Below are 22,124 nucleotides of genomic sequence, written 5' to 3' on the forward strand. Positions count from 1 at the left end.
CAGCTTGAAAGGGGCATAATCAACCAAACTGACATCATCCCTCCCACATAATAAAATGTGAAATCCCTTTACGTGCAGCGTAGCTCTTACACACAGCTGGTAAATGCTGCTAGTCTGGTCTCGATGTCTGTATCTGCAGAGCAGCTGAGGTTACATTCAGGACAGTTCCACAGTGGATATTTTTATTTATTTATTTGGAGTGATAATAACTATTACATGTTTTCATCCTTCTGGACTACAAGGGTTCTTTCTAGGAAATGGTGTCTCTATATAAATGCCCTCTCTTCTCTAGGTTTGTTTCCAGAGTTCCTTGAATACATTAAAAATCTCTGCCTAAGAGGCACAGCTACCATTACAGAACCACCTACCAGACAAAACTGATTTTGTGTTTTTAATATAAAACTGGCAAGTTGTTAGTTTTAAACATGCTCAGTTCTTAACTACTCAATTTCACCAACAACACCTTTTTTTCCCATGTGACACATTCTTCTGAAACTTAGGTGAGTGCTAGCTGTTTTCTCAAAGCAGTACTGTCCTTTGAACGTGCCCTATGTTCCTATCAACACCAAGTCTAGCCATATCACAAATGGCAATCCATTCATTTTCATAACATTTGAGGCACTTAAAAAACAACCTGTAAACACCATTCATTTCTCTGCTCTCCCCTTTCAGCAAGTTGGGTTTTTTTTTTGTGCAAGACTGTCAGTGTAGCATTTGGAAAAGCCTGATGGTATCAGTACTCATTGTTTTATTTGTTAGAGGAAGCTGGGGGGAATCTCCTTCTCCTTTTTCTGTATTTTTTCTTAATATTCCCAACCTATGTTCCTCTCCATTTTCTCTCTCCTTGTGTTGGCAATCCCATTTGGCTCCATACTGTCTGTCAATACTATTAGCTCGCTGCTTCCACTGCCTTCCAGCCCATTAACAACAGTAAGGCTGAACCCAACACTAATCCCTACAGTCTGCTGTTAACTGTTTCTCTCCAGCTCCAATCTTTTAGACGGGTTTTGTTCCTTGTTTCCTGGATACAAGCAATTTCAACCACACTGGAATTGTGGCTCGATCTGTATTGATTTGTCAAGTCAAATTTCCACAGAACACTTACAGAATACCTGCACCTATCATTTTGTAAACTGCTGCAAGTACTGTAAGTCAAATACACGATTAACACTTATTTTCTCATCTTTAAAAGCTCAGCACTAACATATCACAACACAACTTCTTCAGCTGTTATCTTGAGCAAGCTCTTTTCTAAAGCTTTTTTTTTGAGAAGCCTCTTTTGCTTCTTGCACAAAACTCTCCAAAAGAAGCCAAAGTTGGGGTCCTGGATGTCAGCTTTTAAAATATACTAAGGTAACTTTGAGTTATTAAAATGTGACAAGGTGAGTGTGTAGGCATGACATGCCTGGACTTGTGGAAGGGTTAGTTTACTGTCAAGTAATACAGGCACAAAAGGAGCTATTTGGTGGCTGACCATATGTTACTGAATGATAAAGATGTTAATACCATACCAAATCTTGTCTTTTTTTCTGCACACCTACACCCTTTTGAATCTCAGATTATCCACATATGTTGAAATTGTACAAGATCTACAGTTTTAGCAAGAATTGTGCTAACTGGGAAAAAATTACAAAAGCACAAGTTTGCCAGTTTAAAACTATACCATGGAAAGTGAATAGAAACACTGACCTCAAAGCTGAAAAAGGTAAGCACTACAGAAAAACAAGCAAACAAGCCCTCCAAAAAAACCCCAAACAAAACACAAACAAATTGCCACTAGTGAGACCTCCTCCCTTTAAAAGCAATGCTTCTCTAAGAATTATGACTTTACTATGAGAATCCACAGACATGAAAAATAGCTTTCTGGGAAAAACTAGCAGGGGTCAAAGCAAAACTAACAGGACTTGGACCATGGTCAAATATTCACCTGAAGTAACACGCAAGCTGCACATACCCTTTACAAACTGAGGTTATTCTGTCACAAGCAAGTTCACAGCCAGGTTCTCCATGCAGGCATGCTAGCAGTTGTACTGGCAGAGGAACGGAGCTGAGCAGCTGCAATAAAAGGCGACTGCCTAAGCCACTGCTGCCAGCAGAACAGATCTCTGCAGTCATGGCCTTAAATGCCCTGTAAGAAATAAAACTAGAAAGTTTCCATCACTAACAAAACATGTGCAGGTGAAGTACCTGGGAGCAGTTCTTCCGAAGCGATGAGGTGGGAAACCTTCAACAATCTTCACCATCTTTTTTTTTTTCTTTCTTTCTTTCTATCTTTGCTGTGCTTCAATGCCAGATTACACTAGAAATAGTTTTTACCATGAACTTCAGAGAGCTACAACAGGCTCTGAAGCATTCAGCACACTGGAAAATAAGATATTCCAGGATATTTCAGTTCTCAAGACTTGGGAGAAGAGCTAAAATACCCAGACATTTTCTGTGCCGATGTTCTGGCCTACACACTACAAAACAAGCACACAAAGTCATCTCACACCAGGAGAAATAATGGTTTTCTTCTTTGTATCTGGATCCTACAGTAAAAGTAATGTGGTTGGTTCAATGTCCCGAAGGGAAGCTTTCTTCATCTGAACAGCTGGAAACTATGCTTTGTTGGAGGAATTACAGTATTTTGAAGTAGAGCTCTGAGCAGATGCCAGGCAAACATAAAGCTAATAACTCTAAAAATGTTACCTCCTCTAGATACAGGCACAGCCCACCACCTTATTTTCTTATATCCAATCCTATGTCTCAATTTGAAGATATGCTGAGGCTCTACCTCTTGCAAAACTGAGATCAAAATTTAAGGTTTAGCTTCCCTTGGAAAGTCTCACTAGACACACCTCACATTAGAACAGCATTTAATTCACTGCAGGGTAACACCGATTTGGTAACACACAACTTAAGAACTTCAACTGAAAAATAAAATAAAATAAAATAAAATAAAAATAAAATAGAAATAAACTAAAAATAAAAATAAACTAGAATTAAAATAAAATAAAAATTAAAATAAAATTAAAATATAATAAAATAAAATACCACAGAGAAAAAGTGTGCTACCATTAGCTCAGCAATGCCACTCAACTGACTCTAAGCTTAAATAAAAGCCACCACCAAATACAAACTTTATTAGCTAAATAAATTTCTGTTGTTCCAGTTCCAAATCAAAGAACTGTTTATGTGCTTAGGCTTGGATGGGCACAGTAAAATAAAACCAGATGAGCCTGAAAGCCTGACTCAAACCTATTCCACTTGCATGGGCAGTATTGAATAGTCAACCTGTGTACTTCATCTTCTGTCTTTTGTGCTTTCGGTTGTCAGTAGCACTCAGAGAAGTTGCATTAAAACCCTATACAATTCTAAATTATTATGAAAGCTTTGCATTTTTTTTTCCTGGATGAAAGCCTACAAATTCTGGAGACTTCTTCAAGAATTCTTCTGAAAATTTTGTTGGCTTTTTTCCCCACCTCAAATTTCCATGGCCATAAATTTCCTATTTGGGTTCACAGTATCACAGCACAACTAAGGTTGGAAGAGACCTCGAGGATCATCGAGTCCAACCTATCAACACAGACCCCATGACTAGACCATGGCACCAAGTGCCACGTCCAATCCCCTCTTGAACACTTCCAGGGACGGTGACTCCACCACCTCCCTGGGCAGCACATTCTGATGATGAAGGATTCGCTCGGTGAAGAACTTTCTCCTCACCTTGAGTCTAAACCTCCCCTGGCGCAGCTTGAGACTGTGTCCCCTTGTTCTGGTGCTGGTTGTCTGGGAGAAGAGACCAACCCCTTCCTGGCTACAACCACCTTTCAGGTAGTTGTAGAGGGCAATGAGGTCACCCCTGAGCCTCCTCTTCTCCAGGCTAAACAACCCCAGCTCCCTCAGCCTCTCCTCATAGGACTTGTGCTCAAGGCCTCTCCCCAGCCTTGTTGCCCTTCTCTGGACATGTTCAAGTGTTTTGATGTCCTTCTTAAACTGAGGGGCCCAGAAGTGAACACAGTACTCAAGGTGTGGCCTAACCAATGCAAAAGAAATCATGAAAATCCAAATGGTTAAGTTTAACACTTAATAAATGTATCTATATCATCACTGCTACAAGGCATACATAATCCATCAATGGCTTTGACTTCTTAAAATTACAGCACATCCTGTTAAGACAGATGGCCAAAGAACGGATTAGGGGGGGAAAAAAAACCCACACTAATAGATTATATACATTTCTCAAATTCTCAGGTAAAAATAAATTTGCTGGCCTGCCTCACCAGCAGCAAAATACCATTTCTGCTGCCTTGCACACACTTGAACATTTTACAAACTGGGTTTCACAGCATTAGGAAAAACCATGGGCAAAATACAATGATGGTTTGATACATTACTTACAATCATCTAAAACACTGAGAATGGTTTGTGCTTCATTTTATCAAGTAGTTGCTCTGGGTGAGGACAGCAACTACTGATGTTCTTAAAACACACTGGGAAATAACTTTAACTTTGTAAGATACTTGTTTCTTAAGAGCCACAACACAGCTACCAAGGCCAACTAGTTCTTATACATGACAAATGTATGAAAACAAAATGTACTTGAAGTAAGTGTGACTAAGACAAGTAGCTACCAGAGCTTTACAACAGGGACTCTTTTTGAATAAAGTAAAATAAGTTGCAGTATTATCCTACAAGTCACATTAAAGTTAGGGAATGGAATGGAATGGAATGGACCAAGTTGGAAAATACCTTTGAGATCATCAAGTCCAACCTGTCACCCAACACCACCTAATCAACTAAACCATGGCACCAAGCACCCCATCCAGTCTCCTCTTAAAGACCTCCAGTGATGATGACTCCACCACCTCCCTGGGCAGCACATTCCAGTGGCCAATCACTCTTTCTGGGAAGAATTTCTTTTCATCATCCAGCCTAAACCTTCCCTGGTGCAGCTTGCGACTGTGTTCTCTTGTTCTAGTACCGGTTGCCTGGGAGGAGAGACCAACCCCCACCTGGCTGCAACCTCCCTTCAGGTAGTTGTAGACAGCAATAAGGTTTCCCCAGAGCCTCCTCTTCTCCAGGCTAAGCAACCCCAGCTCTCCCAGCCTCTCCTCATGGCAAACCATGCTTCTATTGTACACTTTTAAAAACAAATTTCAAAGAAAAAAAATTCTGTCAGAAGCCACATCTTGAAAAAAGAAGAAAACAATTAATAACCAACAAGCTACATAGAAATTGTCATCCCAATATTCAAGGAATATCCAAGAATACCAAAATATTTTAATAACAGTAACAGATAGTCAAGATTTAAGCCACATCAGGAAGCCCTCCCCTAAAGCTTCCAGTTATTGCAATGCTTCTTGAGGCAGAGTTTCAAGACAAAAATACTTTTTTTGTGCAGTAGAGACATACAAAAGGATTATTCGGGATGCCAAACACTTCCAGAACTCTACAGTGGTGACTCATCCTGTTATGTATACAAAGCTTTCATTAAAAAAAAAAAAGTCAGTTGGCATCATTACAGCTCCTCAGTTAGCAATCTTCAGCTTACTGTTATTTCTTGTACAAAGTGTTCTAAACACTCTGCAATAAAGTATTCTGGTATGCTAATTTTGGGGAGGAAAACGTGCAGCTTAACTTGAATGGCCTTTCTTACACAGAGAGTTGCTACTCTGGTTCACCAAGTGCACCAAGATGGCTTCGAATACAGTTTGTAGCCAGACAGAAATTCTTTGTTGCTTCCCATCAGCTCCTTGCCAGTGTGTTGATCAGCTATTTTGCCAAACCAAGAGAAGTAAGGCTTTCAAAATGAGTCTTGGTGAGTGCAAAATCAAGAAAAAATAAATTCAACAATATTATTTATTCTTTTAAACAGGACAGAGCAGGGAGTTTAACTTCTAAAAACTCTGAAAGTGTTGCTTCTGGCTGTCTCCTTAAAGGCATCGTTTCAATTCCCCCCAAACTGAATTTACTTGTTTAGGTAATCTGTCATACTGCAACCAAACTACAATAAACTAAGACTTGCCATATAGGTGTAAATAACTGTAATGAATTGTATTACTATGCTGACAAGTACTTGCCAGTAAGACAGCTTTTATCTATCTATACACACATATATCTTCTAAGAAATGTGGTGGTGTGTTCTGTTGTTGTTTTTTAACTGGCCATTGTTTGCTTTACACATAGATGTGAATGTTTGCAAGATGTACTAGAAACCAGAAGCTTCCCACAGTGCTACCTACAAGTGCAAGCATCCTGCGCTTTCCTTCATCAAGTGTTGGATTGGATCTTTCCAGACCACATTTACAAGTCAAATGGTTTGTTTTCACTCACACCTGTTTCTATTCTACCCGCAGGTAGAAGGTAGCCATGTACAAACCCAGGTAACAGCAGCTATAGATGTTTTTCAGTCAAACAAACATTTACCCTCTGAAACTCATCTTAAGATTCACTTTGCACAGGCAGCTAGTCTAGAGTTAGCAACCCTCCCACACTATCATCTGGCCAAATTCAAACGAACAGGCAAGATACAAATAATTTCCTTTATGTTCAATCCCTCCAGCCACTCACTTCTCTAATAATTCAGTTTCTAGTGTTGATCCTTTTCTAAATATGGCCACACATGCATAAGAAGCAAGCCTCAGTGCCAGCTATGCAATTTCTCTTTCCCACTGGGGACACTCTTTCCAGCATCTCAGATGTTTTCAGAACAGACGCCTCCCCCACCACTGCCACATATACATTTTATTTTATTTCTTATAAACCCACAGTAGTTACAAGTGCCAAATCATCTGATTTCACAGCGTGTCAAAAGAGAAGCCAGATCTAAGAAGTTATATAGCATTTTCTATCTCCTTTTGCAACATGGTGATCTGGAAATAATACTCTTCATTTGCTCAAATACCAGTGACCACAAGAAAGCTGCACCTCTTCAGCCATTTTCACTGATCACAGGCCCTGGCCAACTATATCACGCTTCCAGTAAGTTTATGCTTTCCACACATACTGTCAAAGCTATACTTGATCAAAGATCTGTGGATTCATGCTATGAGTCTTTTGAGTCTGAAGCCTACAAATTTCCATGTTTCACAAAAAAATAAGCCTAAAGAACAGCTCAGTCTTTTATACTTCCAGGCAAGATATGGAGGCTTGTCTTATCATAACTAAATCTTTTTTTGTTTGTTTGTTTGTTTTAATTTAGTCCTAAATTTTTGTTATTCTCTCATTATTTATATCCTGCCATGGGTAGTGGTGGCAAATTACCAACACAATTTATGCTAGCTCTCTGCAGGACTAGTTTTTGGATTCAATTTAAACAAAGAAAAAAATTGTCTTGGGTATTTAGGCAAAGGTAAGGTAAAATGAGACACTCCCAATCAACAACAACAACAACAGCTTCACATTTCATGTTTCTCTCTAGAAGACTACATTTGAAATGAAAGCAGACACCATTTTCATCTCCTCGCATTTAATCATCAATGTAAGAGCAGAGGAATAACGGAAAGGCAGCTGAACGCCAGACATCTTCCTCAAAGGTTTGAACGGGGCTGGGGTTTGGGGTGGTGAACAATCAGCCTCACAAACAAGAGAGACGTTGCAAAACACATAGCACAAACATAATGGAGAGTCTAGCACAAAGCATGGGCTTGGCTCCATCTAACAAACAAAAGGGGATACTTTAATCATATTTTAATGAGGGTTTACACGTGACCTGGTCCATTAGATACTGAAATGCTGCTGCAGTACCCCACAATCACCTTAGCTTCTGGTGGCTAAATGCTCAAACTGGCCAGTACAGTAACTTTGAGGAAGGAAAAATTAATAAATAAAGCTGCAACAGCTTTGGATGGTAACAGTATCAATGCACTGGGGGTTTTAAGGACCTGCAGATCACAGACATCAGCATGATCAAGTGTGAAACCTTAACTCATCGATAACTTCTACACAAATAATAATGGGGGGTGTGTATATATATATATATATGTACATATAAACCAGGTTCATCATACAAATATTCTGTAACTAATCAAACCAGTCAAAACCTGAGCTGTACAATAAACACATTTAACATCAGCAAGCAAGATTCCATGATTCCAAAACCCTGCAAAAAGTCATGAAATGTACTACCCCAAGAACAACAAGGAAACTTGCTAACAGTCCATCTGACTCTTAAAGCCTCCCAAAAGCAGTCCTACTACACATACAACACCTTTATATTTTCCAGTTTAAATAAAATTTCACAGCTGTAACCTGGTGCTCTCAACTAGATGGCTGATACTTGTGCACCTCTCTGAAAAGCATATAATCTGGTTTTCCCACACATACATTTCCATGCATCTTGATAATTACAGTTCACATTGAAAAGCTGATCACAGAGTTAGCATTTACTCTCTCTTCCAAAACATACTGCATGGCACTGATGCTAGCAGATTCAAGACAATCCCACATAAAAAGCAGAGTATGTAGTTAAACTCTGGTACTCCATGCTCAGCATGATGAAAGTCTCAGTGACCAAGAAGGGGCTGGCCACATTAAAAAATTGCCCTGTCCTTATCTTCTTTCCTAGGCTTCTGTTACTAACCACTGCAGGAAACATGATGAAGGGTTATCCAGAGCTCTGATCTGACTCAATAGAGTTGCTGTTGTGAAAAAGATAATTTCTCTATATTAACTAAGAGCCAGGAAAACAGGGCTTACCATACTGCCCAAGTTAATGGCACACCTAAAGACCAATCTTGGACAACACTTCATTTCCAGCCTTCTATCTGACATTCTGCACTGTGAGTAGCAAACATGAAATCATGAAGCCTCCAGCGGTTTGCAAAATTTTCATTCCTCTTAAGGAATTGTTCCTGATTTCTGGCCTCCAGAAACTCTAATGTAGCTTTACATCAGTTCTGCATGGTGGGAGGCAGGAAGGGGGCAGGGAGAAGCAAAAAAAATGTCAGAGCATCCTATATACTTCCCCAATCAGTATAGGGCTTACTGGAATCTTTGTCCAACTGTATTGAAAAGATTTTCCTATGCCATAAGTCAGGAGGTCATTACCTACTAGAGTGAAAAACAACAAAACCAAACAGAAACACCTTAAGTACAAGCTTCACGTCATACTTTTCAACAAGATGATTTCACTGTCAAGGAACACCTACTTTTCTTGCATTTAAGCAACACTAAGCTCTTCTGGCAGCTCAAAAGATTGCTCTAAGTCACCAAATTCCTTGCACAGCCTCAGAAATAATCCAAGCATCACATATAATGTGTCATGTCATGAAAGAAAAGTGACATTTTGCTGCTATCTTCTAATTTGAAATAATATCCAGTCCTACTGTATCAGCATTCTACCCTTACATCTTGTAGGGAATTTATAACTGTTTGCTTCTTGTGGTCAGTTAAAAGATTACAGAGAGGGATTTGTGGCAGTTTATTTTTCCCCCTATCCTGTATTAAGTAACACAATTAAGTATCAAACAAGCTCCTGGACACAAAGCCTTGCATTCGCATTTGCAGATTCTTCACTCTTTAAAGGCAAAGCTGTGAAGCTGGGCAGACATTACTTGCAGAGGGCTGAGGGAAAGCTCTTAAGATGGTTGTCCCCTGGGGAAAAGAGATGGAGTAAGAGGCAATTTATTATCTGTGGAAGACAAAGAGGTGAGCTTTAGGGCAGGGGTATAGGAAAGATACTGGACTATGTTTTGTCATTTGTCAGGCCCATGACTTTAACCATCCCATGGCACCCAGCTTCATCTTTTTGATGAAATTTGGCGTGGATTTTTGAATGCCAAGACGAAAGAGTTAAGGATGGGATTTTATGAGAAACAGTAAGTGCTCAGTGATGGTGGGCAAGTTCATCCTCATCCTTAAAAGTTGCTTAACTTCATCCATCCACTTCCCATGAGGATGAGGTGAACATTCATGAGGAAATTTGGTAAAAGAGAAAGTTGTATTATGCAGAATCCTCTGATCTGGGTGATTCTGTCTTGGAGTCACCTACTGGAATGACCACTGAGCTCTGCTAGCAAATTTCACTTTTGCTACTCAGGTCCAATCTAGGTATAGGACGATCTGCTGAAATTTGCTTCATTTAGCCACCTTAGGAAACTACTGGAAGGACTGTAGACAATATTCCAGGAGATTACTTCAAGATATGCATTCTTTCAGTACAGGCTGCAACCAGCAAAAAGATTCTGTAAATTGATTTCATACTCCAGATTAAGAGGGGGCTGTCTCTACTGACATCAAGTGCTTATGGTGCAGATGGACACTTTGTGAAAAAGCAGCATGTATTTCCTCATGTGTGCCTGAAAGATAACATGGTTTACCCAGTTACAACAGTTTTACCAATGATGCAACCATTCCTCCCCACCCCTGCTTCCCTTACCTTACCTCTTACCTTAACAGACATACCACCAGTGCTGCATTTCTGCCCCAAAATACAGCACTACAGCACACCTTTGTAATTCCTCACAAGTACTTTCAAACTCAGAGGACGCTATGGAACAGTGAGAAAAAGTTTCTCTCTTGACTTCAAGATACCACAACCATCCTCGGATTTTCTACTACAAAGATGATCTTCAAGAGTGCCTTCCCCAGCACAAATCTGCTACAAATATGTTACTTAACAGGAGAGGCAACTAAGTAGCTCTTCTTTATCTGCTTCCTAGCCTGGCAATTCTGGCACAGGAGATGGTGAAAAGTACAAGGATAGGACATGGACTCCCATGTGCCAAATTATTCAGCCCTACATCGCTTTGATAAAATTTAACACATAATAGCAGCACTTAGGCTGCTGCTGTGTGTTTGATGAAATTGTTTATCAGACATTAGGCTAGGTCTCCAAGGCATGAAATACATGTCTAGCTCAGGAAGAATACAATCACATAAGCCCAGTTCTCACTGAGTGGCTTAAGACCTGCCCTTCTTTTTCTGTCGTTGGAGTTTTTTGTTTGGTTGGCTTGGGTTTGTGGTTTTGGCTTGTTTGTTTGTTTGTTCTGTGCACACAACAGAACTATGATTCTTGTTGATGTCTGGAAGCAGTAGGAATAAAAGAAGACTAATCGGCCAGTAAAAGAATGGTACAGACATCAAGAACAAGTTTATGCAATTTATAATTGTTACTGCTTCAGCTCAGCACTGTTTCATCAATCTAAGCTGACAGGAAACTAGTCTCATGTTTTCTTGCAATTTGAAGAATGCAAAACTACTCTGCAGCACCTGGTTTGGTTTTATTTTCTAAAGCATCCTATTTCCCACACTTATTGATCACTATTAGCACTATCCAAAACAGTTGACAGAACAACTGGACTATCAAATTCTTACCCCTACTGATGGGCATTTATTCTCATGACAATTTTATTTCAATGCAAGACCTTCTATTGCCTTAGTTGTCTTTGAAACAGAATTGTGTACCTTAGAGAATATTCTGTCATCCTGATTAATAATTAAAGTAATCCATACAGTACTTATTCACTAACAGTTCTTTGTTTGGAGGTTCACAGGCATCAATAATGGAAACTCCTCTGTAGTACTGGTGAAGCTGTCATCAGCAGAGCTTGAAGATTAGGCAGCCATAACAAAAGAAATACATACATGAACATAGTATAGGGTTGTTTACAGATGGACTGTATGTAGGTCTACCAATTACCAGGAGAACTTCCTCCAATCCCAAGCTTCATTTCTCTCTCAGCTATCATTAGATGAAATAGTAGCAAACAATCTTCATCAACAGGAGGGTAGGCAGTGCATGTTACAACTGGCAATACCCATATCTGGCCAGTCACCACAGTCCAGAAACTCTGGCTTTTTGGTACCATACCAGAACGTATGGTACCAGAACAGAAGTCAGTTGATTTCAAAACATCCCCAAGGGAGGCAATAGAACTGCCCCAAATAGTAAGTATTCACTGATTCAGCACTAGAATTCCCAAACTTTCTAGAGAAACAGGGCGTAACATCTCACTAACTGAACCATGCCCAGCAAGGCAGACTCAACAGCTACATGTGTTTGGGACAAACGAAAGAGAAGATAAACTCCTCATAGTTGAACATTCTACATCATCCTAGGTGGATTTTACTACCCAAAGACAAATATATTACGGAGGGGAGAATTAAATACATTTAATTAACTGACATTTAGTAGACTAATACATAACCTAAATAAGGAGACCAGACTCCCCTCCTCAGTCCAGTTCCAAGAATCTGTTCATGTAACACTGTACGTTTATGCACACAAACAACTTCAAAAATCTTCACTATCACTTTCAAGAACTAGACTGCAAATTGTAATAGCTGCTACTTCTGGAACTGCATGACACTATCTTATGCTGTTTTTAAATTGTTTATTTTGCTATTAATTAAAACTCTCTGCTTCCTTTAGCAAGGTGAAAACATAAGACAATAAGGGACAAACGGAAGAGAAATGATAGTTAAATGCACATAAAAAGAAAGACTGCTCAGAGACAAGCTATTGCACAAGATGGATTAAGGTGAAAGAAAAAGACTGAAGTCTATGCCTCTCATCCTCAATCTTCCATCTGTCTTCAAGATTACATTTCTGTAACTCTGGATTCCTCTCTTCTGATCACTGCAAACCCTTGACTCTTCCAAAACTCCTCTATCTTGCTTTTGTATTCCTCCCTTTGTGCAATCAGCCTTCTTTCAAATCAGAAAAATCTGTCAAAGGTTAAAAGAGTACTTACTGTTCAGTCCAGACCTCATTTTGTGACAGTTGTGAATATATAATGAATGACTTCTGCCACAACTATGACTAAACCTTTTGTACACAAGGCAAGGCAGGGCAAAGCTGACGGGGCAGTGACAACATATAGCACACCTTCTATTATTTGGCCCAGGCCAAGTAACTGTTGAAAAATCTTAGAAAACACTCCAGACTCATTGATTCATCGCTCTCCCTGACCACCATCAGAATCTTCTTGATGGTTAAACTCATTCTCAATATTGCTACAAAACTGTATTGCCAAAATCACCCAAGTGGAAGTGCATGATGACTAAAACAAAGCTCCAAACAAAACCTTTCTTCTAATTTCTCCCCATTTACCATCCTTGTGTAAGTCCCATTCACTGCATCCCTTCCTCCTGCCCCATTCTCTTTGTTCTGCAAGCTATGTTGTATTCTTTCACTCTGCTCCTTCTGCTTAGAGGAAAAAAAAAGACAAGAGAAAGGGAGATCTGGAGTAGCAATAATATGGAAGTGTTTGTGGTTAGGAGGAACACATGAAATTCCATTTAAAAGAAAGAATTTATTCCTGAAAAAGAATTACACCCAAGAAATGTAAGTCTTATTGACTTGACTAAACAAACAAATAAGTACACAAGTAGACCCTTCTTCCATGCCTTCTTCTAGCATCTAATTAAGTAATGTAACACAGTATTTACCTTTCAACACCTGGTAATTAAGATGACAACATGGATCAAAGTAGCCAGTGTGAAATATTTGATTTTCTAGCTCTGTTACAAAAGCAGCAGCAGCACAAACCCCACTTACTGTGTAACATTTTGAGACAAGAAGGAGACTTCATCCAAGAGACAGACAGAAATGCAATGCGCTATGACTAACTTTCAACAGATCTTATGGAGGAGTCAAATATCCCCCATATGTGCAGTATCAGCTATACTTATGCCTGGCATTGGACCTCAACTTTGAGATGAAAATAAATCCTAACAAGGCCACATCTAATTATGATCTATTTTTCAAATTTCCAAAGGAAAAAGCTTAGCTGTGATGTTTTGCCACTCATTCTGACATGCATCTAGAGCCAAGATGTTAGGAAAAACCCTGTGAAGACCACTTGATCAAAGACGCTTCTGTTGGCGGAATACATTTCCACATCACATTACCAAACACAAAGATATGAAGACTCTTAAACAGAAAGCACTCACCTATTCCCAACACTACACAGCTGTTTCTCTCTCATGCCTCTCTCCTACCAAATTTCTCTGACACTTCCTGGTTCACCTAAGCCATCTCAGAGTGCACCACTGCGGCACAGCAATGCCATGAATCGCAAGAAGACATCTGATATCTGTGATATCACACACTGGGATACTGCCAGAAAACAACAACATGCCAAAAGGATTTCACAGAGGAAAGACAGAATTATAAAAGACTAGCTAAAGGCCCACTGTCAACTTGGGGTTTAATGCTTCTTTCTGAAAACATGCTACCTCCCAGAGTTTCCAGGAGCCTTAGTAATTACTAGAATAGGAATGCCCCAAATGAAACAAAAAAGTATCTTTCAGCTCATTTAGAGTGTGCTTTTGACAACACTCCAGAGCCAGTTTCCCTTCTTCTCAGGCTGGCATATTTTGTAAGGAATGGCATACAAAGTATCTACTATTCTACACGAAGAGTTTCCTATCCACACTTCAAAACAGGAAAACAGGGCTGCAGATCTCTAAGATTTGATCACAGTCATGATAAAAAGAATACTTTTACTATTATTTTTAAATAGCTGACTAAATTTGAGGCTGGAAATACCCTGGAAAGCACATGCTGAATAGTCCTTTCAGCCTGAAACAAAAGCAGAAATCAATAGATGGCCGCTTTCACTTTTGCTCAGCCATTTACCTTGAAGAGATCATTTTCAGGCAAGTCTAACGAACGATCACGTTAAGAAAGCGTTCATGATGCAACTACAGTCTACTGGCATAGTATGTGAATTACAACAATGCCACCTCTTGCCCTCCCCCCTCCTCAAAGAACATTCTGCCAAAACTCTGCAGGAGTTTCTGTTTGGGAAAGAATAACACAGAAGAAAAGAAGGAAAATAAAATAAAATTTAAAAGGAAAGGATCCAAGTCAACTGAGTGCACAGGCTGGTAAAATAATGACACCAAACTGCACTAACAATTCCTTAAAAAAGTATTCTGCCCTAAAAAAATCTTGGGTTTAATGCCCCCGATATAACATATGACTTGGCATAGAAGAGATACAACGTAGGAAGAGTCATAAAACCAGCTTGCAGAGATGATCTGCAAAGCAAGCAATTAAAAACTAGACACTCAAACTACAAGTATATTGTCAGGACATTGACAATAAAGTGGCAATGGATGCACACACCCAATGCTTTGAAAAATAAAGGTACAGAAATTATTACTGCAATTAATAAGTGGCTGGCATTCATTAATTTGAATGATCATTAATTTGAGTGATCATTGGAGCTGATCACATCAGCCCTGAGAAGAGTGCATCTTGTCTCCCGCCTGTGTTACAAGTAAATGGTTAAATTATTGCACTAAACAGTCTAGGAGCTGCAGTTTTTTTTCTGTAGCAAGTATGTTTTATTGTGTAGGGACATCAAACACAACATAGTAACATCACTATGATGTACAAAAAGCACAAAGACCCCTACACGTAAGCTCCAGCTTGGAAATTGTGTTTACTTTAACACACAGCATTTCATATAGTCACTGAGAACCTCACAATGTCTGCCCGAGTGTTTCAGTTTTGCAATAGGAGTATTAACCCACTGCTGGTTTGTTTTTTTCTTCAGATGCATAAAACCCAAATTATTTTCATACTGATCTTCAGTCAGTTCTTTCAATAACTCTTGGCTATGCCAAATAATGGTATTCTAGAAAACAGTGAAGTCAAATAAGAAAAGTAGACTAACTCAGGAATGTCTTCCAATTATGTAATGAAGCTGGTTACAGTATAAACTAATGATTCATGGGTGAACATCCAGTATTTAGCATCCAGAATTAGGTGAAGGACTGAAACAGGTCTTTTGGAAAAATGCAAAGCAGCACACAGGTTAACAGGATCATAATTTTAAAGCATAAATAGCTTTGTGGGGTTTTTTTTTTGGGGGGGAGGGGGGAGGCTGTTGGGTGCTGTTTGGGTTTGGGGTTTTTTTTTTGGTTGGTTTGTTTCTCGGTTTGTTTCTTGGTTTGTTTATTGGTTTGTTTTGGGGGTGTTTTTTTGTTTGTTTGTGTGTTTCTTTTTGATTGGTTGGCTGAGGTTTTTTTTGGTGGGGGTTAATTAACCTGATACAAAGTAAATCCCACCGAAGAAAGGGACAGATAGCCTCTCATTTTGTCCAAAGCAAAACCAACCAACACCAAAATATTTTCCTTTACAATGTGTATCAAGTTTACTAAAGCCAGCCAGTTACATAACACTTACTTTGACTTATGACCTATTTGCTCACTGCTTATACAAAAAGCATCATATATTATAATCTGCACATCCATTACCCAGTAGGAATACTGCATATTTAAAAGTTCTTCTTTTTCTTTTGTGGTTTTTTTTTTGCTTTTTTTTAAATTTAGAATTACAGATAAAGGCAGCTGGGAGGATCACCTAAAATTAACACTATACAAGAAGGCTTTGAAATCATGCAAAATTAAAATGGCATAGGAAAAAAAAATTGTGTGTACAGAGTACTTCATAGTAGTGATGAGAAAAATTAATCCTATTTTCTATCACTCCAGAATTCATACTAGGGAAACGAAAGGGCTAAAAGGGGGAAAAAAGAAAAATTAAGAAAACAAAAAAAAAAAGAAGAGAAAAAAAAAATAAGGAAAAAACCAACACACTGGGGGCGGGGGGGGTGGGGGTGTAAAAAAAATGTTAGAAAAAGGAGTTGTGCTCTAGCTAACCATCGCCAATGCTAACTGGAAAGGACCGGTGTGGTGTGTGTCCGTGCAGGCACACGTGTGTGTGTGTGTAGGTGTAGCACAGGGAGCAGAAAAGCCCAGAGGACGGGCTGCGGAGCCCAGGTCAGCCCCGAGCTGGGCTTTTGTGTTTGTTGTTTCTCCCACCCCCACGCCTTCTTCTCCTTCTCCTTCTTCTTCTTCTTTTTTTTTTTTTCCTTTCAAATGCCCTAGGATTATCTCATGAGTGTGTAACCTGAACCTATATACCCACGTCTTGAAGCTGGGTACGGGGTTTTTTGACCCAGCGGTGTAAAATCCTCTCTCCCGAGTGTCAGCGGCCCCCGGGTGCCCCCGCCAAGTTTCTCGGCCCGGTCCCGGCGACGGGTCCCCCTGCAGCCCCTCCCCGGGGATCCCCCCGCAGATGGCCGCACGCCCGCTGTCACAGTTTGCCCCTCAATACAAAGAAGTTCCGCGGCAGCCGTACTCACCCCCGGCGAATTGATTTTGCGCGGCATAGCCCAGCCCCGCGGAACCTCTCACAAATCCCCTCTGGAAAATGGAGGGGCTGGCATCGGTGCCCGCCCGTACGATCCGGAGGAAAACGAAGTTATTTACATGTCACGGCCCGAGCCCAGCGCCGTGCGGAGACACCGACTGCTCAGCACTGCCCGAGATCAGCCATATTCCCCTCCCAGACCCGCCGCTCGGTGGGAGCGCTTCCCAGGCCACTGCCCCGGGGCCTCGGCGGGGCCGGGCGGCTCTACAGGGCCCCCATGGCGGCGCCGGCGGGGGAGCGATCCGCCACAGCCCCAATCGCCTCGGAACTTCGTCTCCGGGATCCTCCCCGAACCAGGCTGGAGCCGGCGGCGGAGGAGGGCGGAGGGGGAGGGGAGCGGAGGGGAAGGGGAGGGGAAGGGGGGGGAGAGGAAAAAAAAAAAAAAAAGAAAAAAAAAAAAAAAAGAGGGGGGCGGGGGGGGGGAGGGGAGAAAAAAAAAAAAAAGGAGGGAGGAAAAAAAAAAAAGGAGCCGAGAGAGAGAAAGTAGATCCGACGCAGCCGGGCGCCGCCAATGTGCGGACCGGAGTCCTGCGGCAGGAGCCGGGTCCGCCTGCGCTACGCGAGGCGAGGCAGAGCGGCGGCGGCCGGCGGCGCAGCGCCCCCGCCGGAGGCTCCGACCGCCCGGGCCCGGGCCCCCGCCCCGCACCCCAGCGAAGCGCGGACGCTGCGGCGCTGGCACCGAAGTGAGCTGACGGCCGATGGGAGCTGCCACGGCAGGGCCCCGGGGACAACGCGTCGCAGCGAGCGAGCCCAGCAGCCGGCCCCGGTCCTCCCGCAAGCCCTTGTCCTCGAAACACCTTCCGAGGCAGGCGGGCGGCAGCGCTCTCCGGGTTCCTTCTGCTTCCCCGCCTCCCTTCCCCCAGGGCCTCCACTTTCCCATTTCACAAAGCAGCGCAGCCGAAAAGTTACAGAAGGTTTCGAGAAGTGCCGGCTGCTGCCCTAGAACCCCCTCGGCTGCTCGGGGCCACTCTAGGAAAAGAAGCATTAAGGTGTGACTTCGGAGGCTGATTTGTTTGTTTTCATCTTTCCTCGTTTTTAACAAATTTTCAGGCTGCTCTAATGCTTCTCCAAACCCAATCGGAAACGGACGAGCTAAGAAAGCAAGTCCATGTACAAACTGCTCTTTCCTAATCCTTCAAATGGTCCCTGCCAATTTTCTTTTTCTGCTACAGGGAAGAAAATCTAAGCATTATGCCACCATCGTTTCACTTGTCTTGATAGATACCTGCAAACCCGTCGGTCTGCCAATACAAGTAGTAATGCAACTACCTTTGCTCAATTTCCCCTCACGCAACCCCCCCAAGCAGCTGCTGTGCAATGCTTTCCTTCTGTCAATCTTTTGTAAGTTTTCTTAAAATTTGTTTAAACTTCAGACATCTACCAGACACAGGCTGACACACTGACAGTTATCTGACTTATCTGCCAAACAAAAGACCATGGGTTATATCTATTTTCTCACTCATACGCATTTTGCTGAATTCTCTTCTGTTAACAGCAAGCTGCGACTAAACACACTTAACCCAAGGCACCGTCTGCTGTGGACAAGTAAACAAGTTCAGTATTGCTTTCTGAGTACTGGTTAGAGAAATTCTTCACAAACACACTTGGAAGTCAAAAGGACTATTTCACCTCTAAGACTGAATGAAAAAAAAAACAACACAGAACCAACCAAACCCTGAACTCAATTCTATCCAGGCAGAGGGAGTGGACCCACAGCACCGATCACTGAAGCACGCTTGAGGTGCCCAGCCTACAGGAAAGTTTTTATCAAACCTATTCTCCAGAGATTAAGATAAAATTTTTAAAAGAAAGCACTCATGTGAAAAAAATCTCCACATGTTTACTCTGAAACAAGTAACTATTGTACAAGAGCCATTGTGCCATGTTAGTACAGGTACGGACACTTAAATATATTTAGCTACATGGAGCTATCACGCTTCAGCTTATCAGCACATCTCTGGTAACCACGTGCATTAGCACACTTTGCTGCAAAGAGGTTAAATATGTCAGTCTAAACCTTAGTGAAGATGGTAAATATCAGTATTTTATTTTGCAGTAAGGGTTGGTTATTTTGGTCCAACCAACAAGTGGGGTGAACTACTCAACCACTACTGAGACATTAATCCATTTGCTTGGTCCCTTTAGCACTCATAGCCCTTTAGTTTTAATCAGGACAAAACCCTCTTGGCCATGCCATCTCCACAAAGTTTATAAACATTTTTCTAACAAGCCATTCTGAGATTAACAAAAAAAAGCTCCTCTTAAACCAAAGAATATACCCATGAATGGACAGAAGCTGTGCATTTTCCAAGTTGTATTAAATAAAAAGAGTTTCTGCACTTGGCAGCTTAAGAAAGGCCACAGCACCATGTTTACTGCACATCAGCTCTCCTGTAACTGTCTATTTCTGTAAGCTTCCAGCACTATGCTGGTGTGGTACTTTCTGAGTTGATAGCCCCTGCAGCATAAATGACACACCATATAGTCACAAAGTTTTTTGTCTACCTCCAACCTGTAGATATTTTCAAATGTCACCAAAAAAAAAAGGGCATGTTTTAACACAGCAGGTAATGGGTCACCTGACAAGTTTGTTAGCACAAACAAGACAAGTTGCAATTTAATAATAGCTGGTTAAAATCACAGTAATAAATTACTCTCAGTACTTTTCCCTATTCCTCATGTAACCCAAGATACAAGCTAACAGGTATGGGGCTGCTCAGTCTGGAGAAGAGAAGGCTCTGAGGTGACCTAATTGTGGCCTTCCAGTATCTGAAGGGGGCCTACAAGAAGGCTGGGGAGGGACTTCGCAGGATATCAGGTAGTGATAGGACTAGGGGGAATGGAATGGAGCTGGAGGTGGGGAGATTCAGGCTGGCTGTGAGGAAGAAGTTCTTCCCCATGAGAGTGGTGAAGCACTGGAATGGGTTGTCCAGGGAGGTGGTTGAGGCCCCGTCCCTGGAGGTGTTTAAGCCCAGGCTGGATGAGGCTCTGGCCAGCCTGATCTAGTGTGCGGTGTCCCTGCCCATGGCATGGGGGCTGGAACTAGATGATCCTTGTGGTCCCTTCCAACCCTGACTGAATACTATGATACTAAGTCATACAAGTTGGCCTCATTCTTCCCCAAAGCTTCAAACATGGAGCTGCATTTTCTTTCTCACATGAAATACGCAAGAGTTAGTTCTTTTACTGTAGAATACACTAATTGCATTAAAAATCTTAGTGAAACCAAAATTTTTTCCAGCACAGTCTGACATGGTCCACCATGAGCCATGCTGACTGATTGCTCCTCTGCCACAGTACCAGCCCTGAAGTTGCCTTCACTAGGATTACACAATGAGCAGCTCAGGGTAGGGTTTCATGTGTTGTAGCACAGAATGGTAGTGGCTGGCAGGGACCTCTGGTGATCATCTAGTCCAACCCCTCTGCCATAGCAGGTTCACCTAGAGCAGCCTGAACAGGCAGGGGTTTAAAGTGACTTCAGAGTTCTAACTCTAGCTGATCCCACCTCAGGCTTCTTTCTTCTTCCTAGCCTCTGAACCATGCCTGTTCAGCTGTAGGCTGGATCATGTTGTGACTCCGATGAGTGAGCTGATCTTGCTACGAAGTAACCCAGCAAGAAGCAGTGGGGCCAGACAACGGATAAAAGCAAAGTCTTTCTGTCTGTTTTATAGATTCCCTGCCCCGATTCACACATCTCCACTAACGTGTGTCACCACAATGGCAAGACAGAAACTGTTTAAGCCAACGCTTCTGCCAAGAAAATGTACATGGGAAAAATGGTATCAGTCATCTCCTAAGACAGACTTTTCTCTTTTGTAAGCAACAGAAGCGATGGATTTAATTTAATGATTAAGATAAAAACTTATGTCTATACATATGGTGGACTGTTTTCTTCCAAACTCAAACTGATTAACTCAAAGATACAACTCTCTGGAGTTAACCCATCACATGTAGTAAAACATGCCTTATCTGTTTATGACTGGCCCTATTTACAATTTCCAGCTTTTGGAGAATTCTACCTCACAGCAGACCAGAGAATTTCACAGGTAGATCCATCACCACTTCCAATATATTCTAATCCAAATTTCAGGTGCAGTACATATACACAGAAGAGATGAGGGCTTCACAACAGAATCACTACTTGGTTACACTAGCTAGGTCATACATTTAATTTGGTACTTCATTGATTAAAAACATACCAGGACCATTCTATGTTGTTCGATGGGTTTCTAATAATATTATAAAAGAATCAAAGTGAGGTTAAACTTAAAGTAACAAGCAAAAAAGGAAACTCACTTTTTTCCTCCACCTGGCAATTCTAGTGTAATGTAAAGGCAATTTACCATCTAGTACCCTTTTATGCTTCCATGCTGGATTATCAACTTGAACCACCCTCTTCTGTGAATGCTCTGTAATCTATGACAAAGCATGGATTAAACAGAAGGAGTCTGATCTTTTGGTGGTGGTGGTAGTTTATGTTTTTTTAATCACATTTGAAAGGTTTTAGAAGTTCTTTGTTTCTAACCTGTACTAATATAGTCTTTGGAGATACAACTCCATTTCTAAGAGTAAAAATACATATAAATAAAAGTTCAAAACAGTTTACTAACCATATTTTTTCCTCTCCTCTGCAATCTCTTCTTCTGAATATGAACCATAAGTAGAACCCAAGATAGGCTGGCAGCATGTCATACAGCCAAGAAACATTTTCTGCATTAACTACATACTATTGTAAATTTGATTTAAAGCCATTACATCTAAGATGTCATATCTAGCAAGCATGCTATTAGCAATAAAATTTGAACAGTAATGTAAGTTAGATAACTGAAATAGCTTTCTACATAGAACACATCAATTTCTGCCTATTCTTAGGGCTTTGACAGACAACTTTTATCAAATATGACTGAACACACTCAAGGTGTCTTAATTCCCTGTGATGTCTTTCCATACTTCAGCTAAAGGTTACTGACCC

At 41.2% G+C, this 22,124-nt stretch overlaps 1 protein-coding gene across 14 annotated transcripts in view; it reads right to left on the reverse strand.

Annotated features, from left to right (window-relative positions):
* Window positions 1-22,124, reverse strand: part of KMT2C (lysine methyltransferase 2C) — a 190,382-nt gene that overhangs the window by 154,158 nt on the left and 14,100 nt on the right. Inside the window, exon 1 of one of the 14 annotated variants that reach the window (XM_068145980.1) lies at window positions 17,085-17,436. The exons of the other annotated variants lie outside the window; for them this stretch is intronic. The gene's annotated coding sequence lies outside the window, so the exon portion shown is untranslated. Of the gene's footprint in view, window positions 1-17,084; window positions 17,437-22,124 lie in introns of those variants that run through there. 14 annotated transcript variants of the gene reach the window in all.

Source organism: Melanerpes formicivorus, unplaced genomic scaffold (genome assembly GCF_026170545.1).
Source record: "Melanerpes formicivorus ecotype bairdi unplaced genomic scaffold, bMelFor1.0.p_v2 SCAF_13, whole genome shotgun sequence".
NCBI lineage: Eukaryota > Metazoa > Chordata > Aves > Piciformes > Picidae > Melanerpes > Melanerpes formicivorus.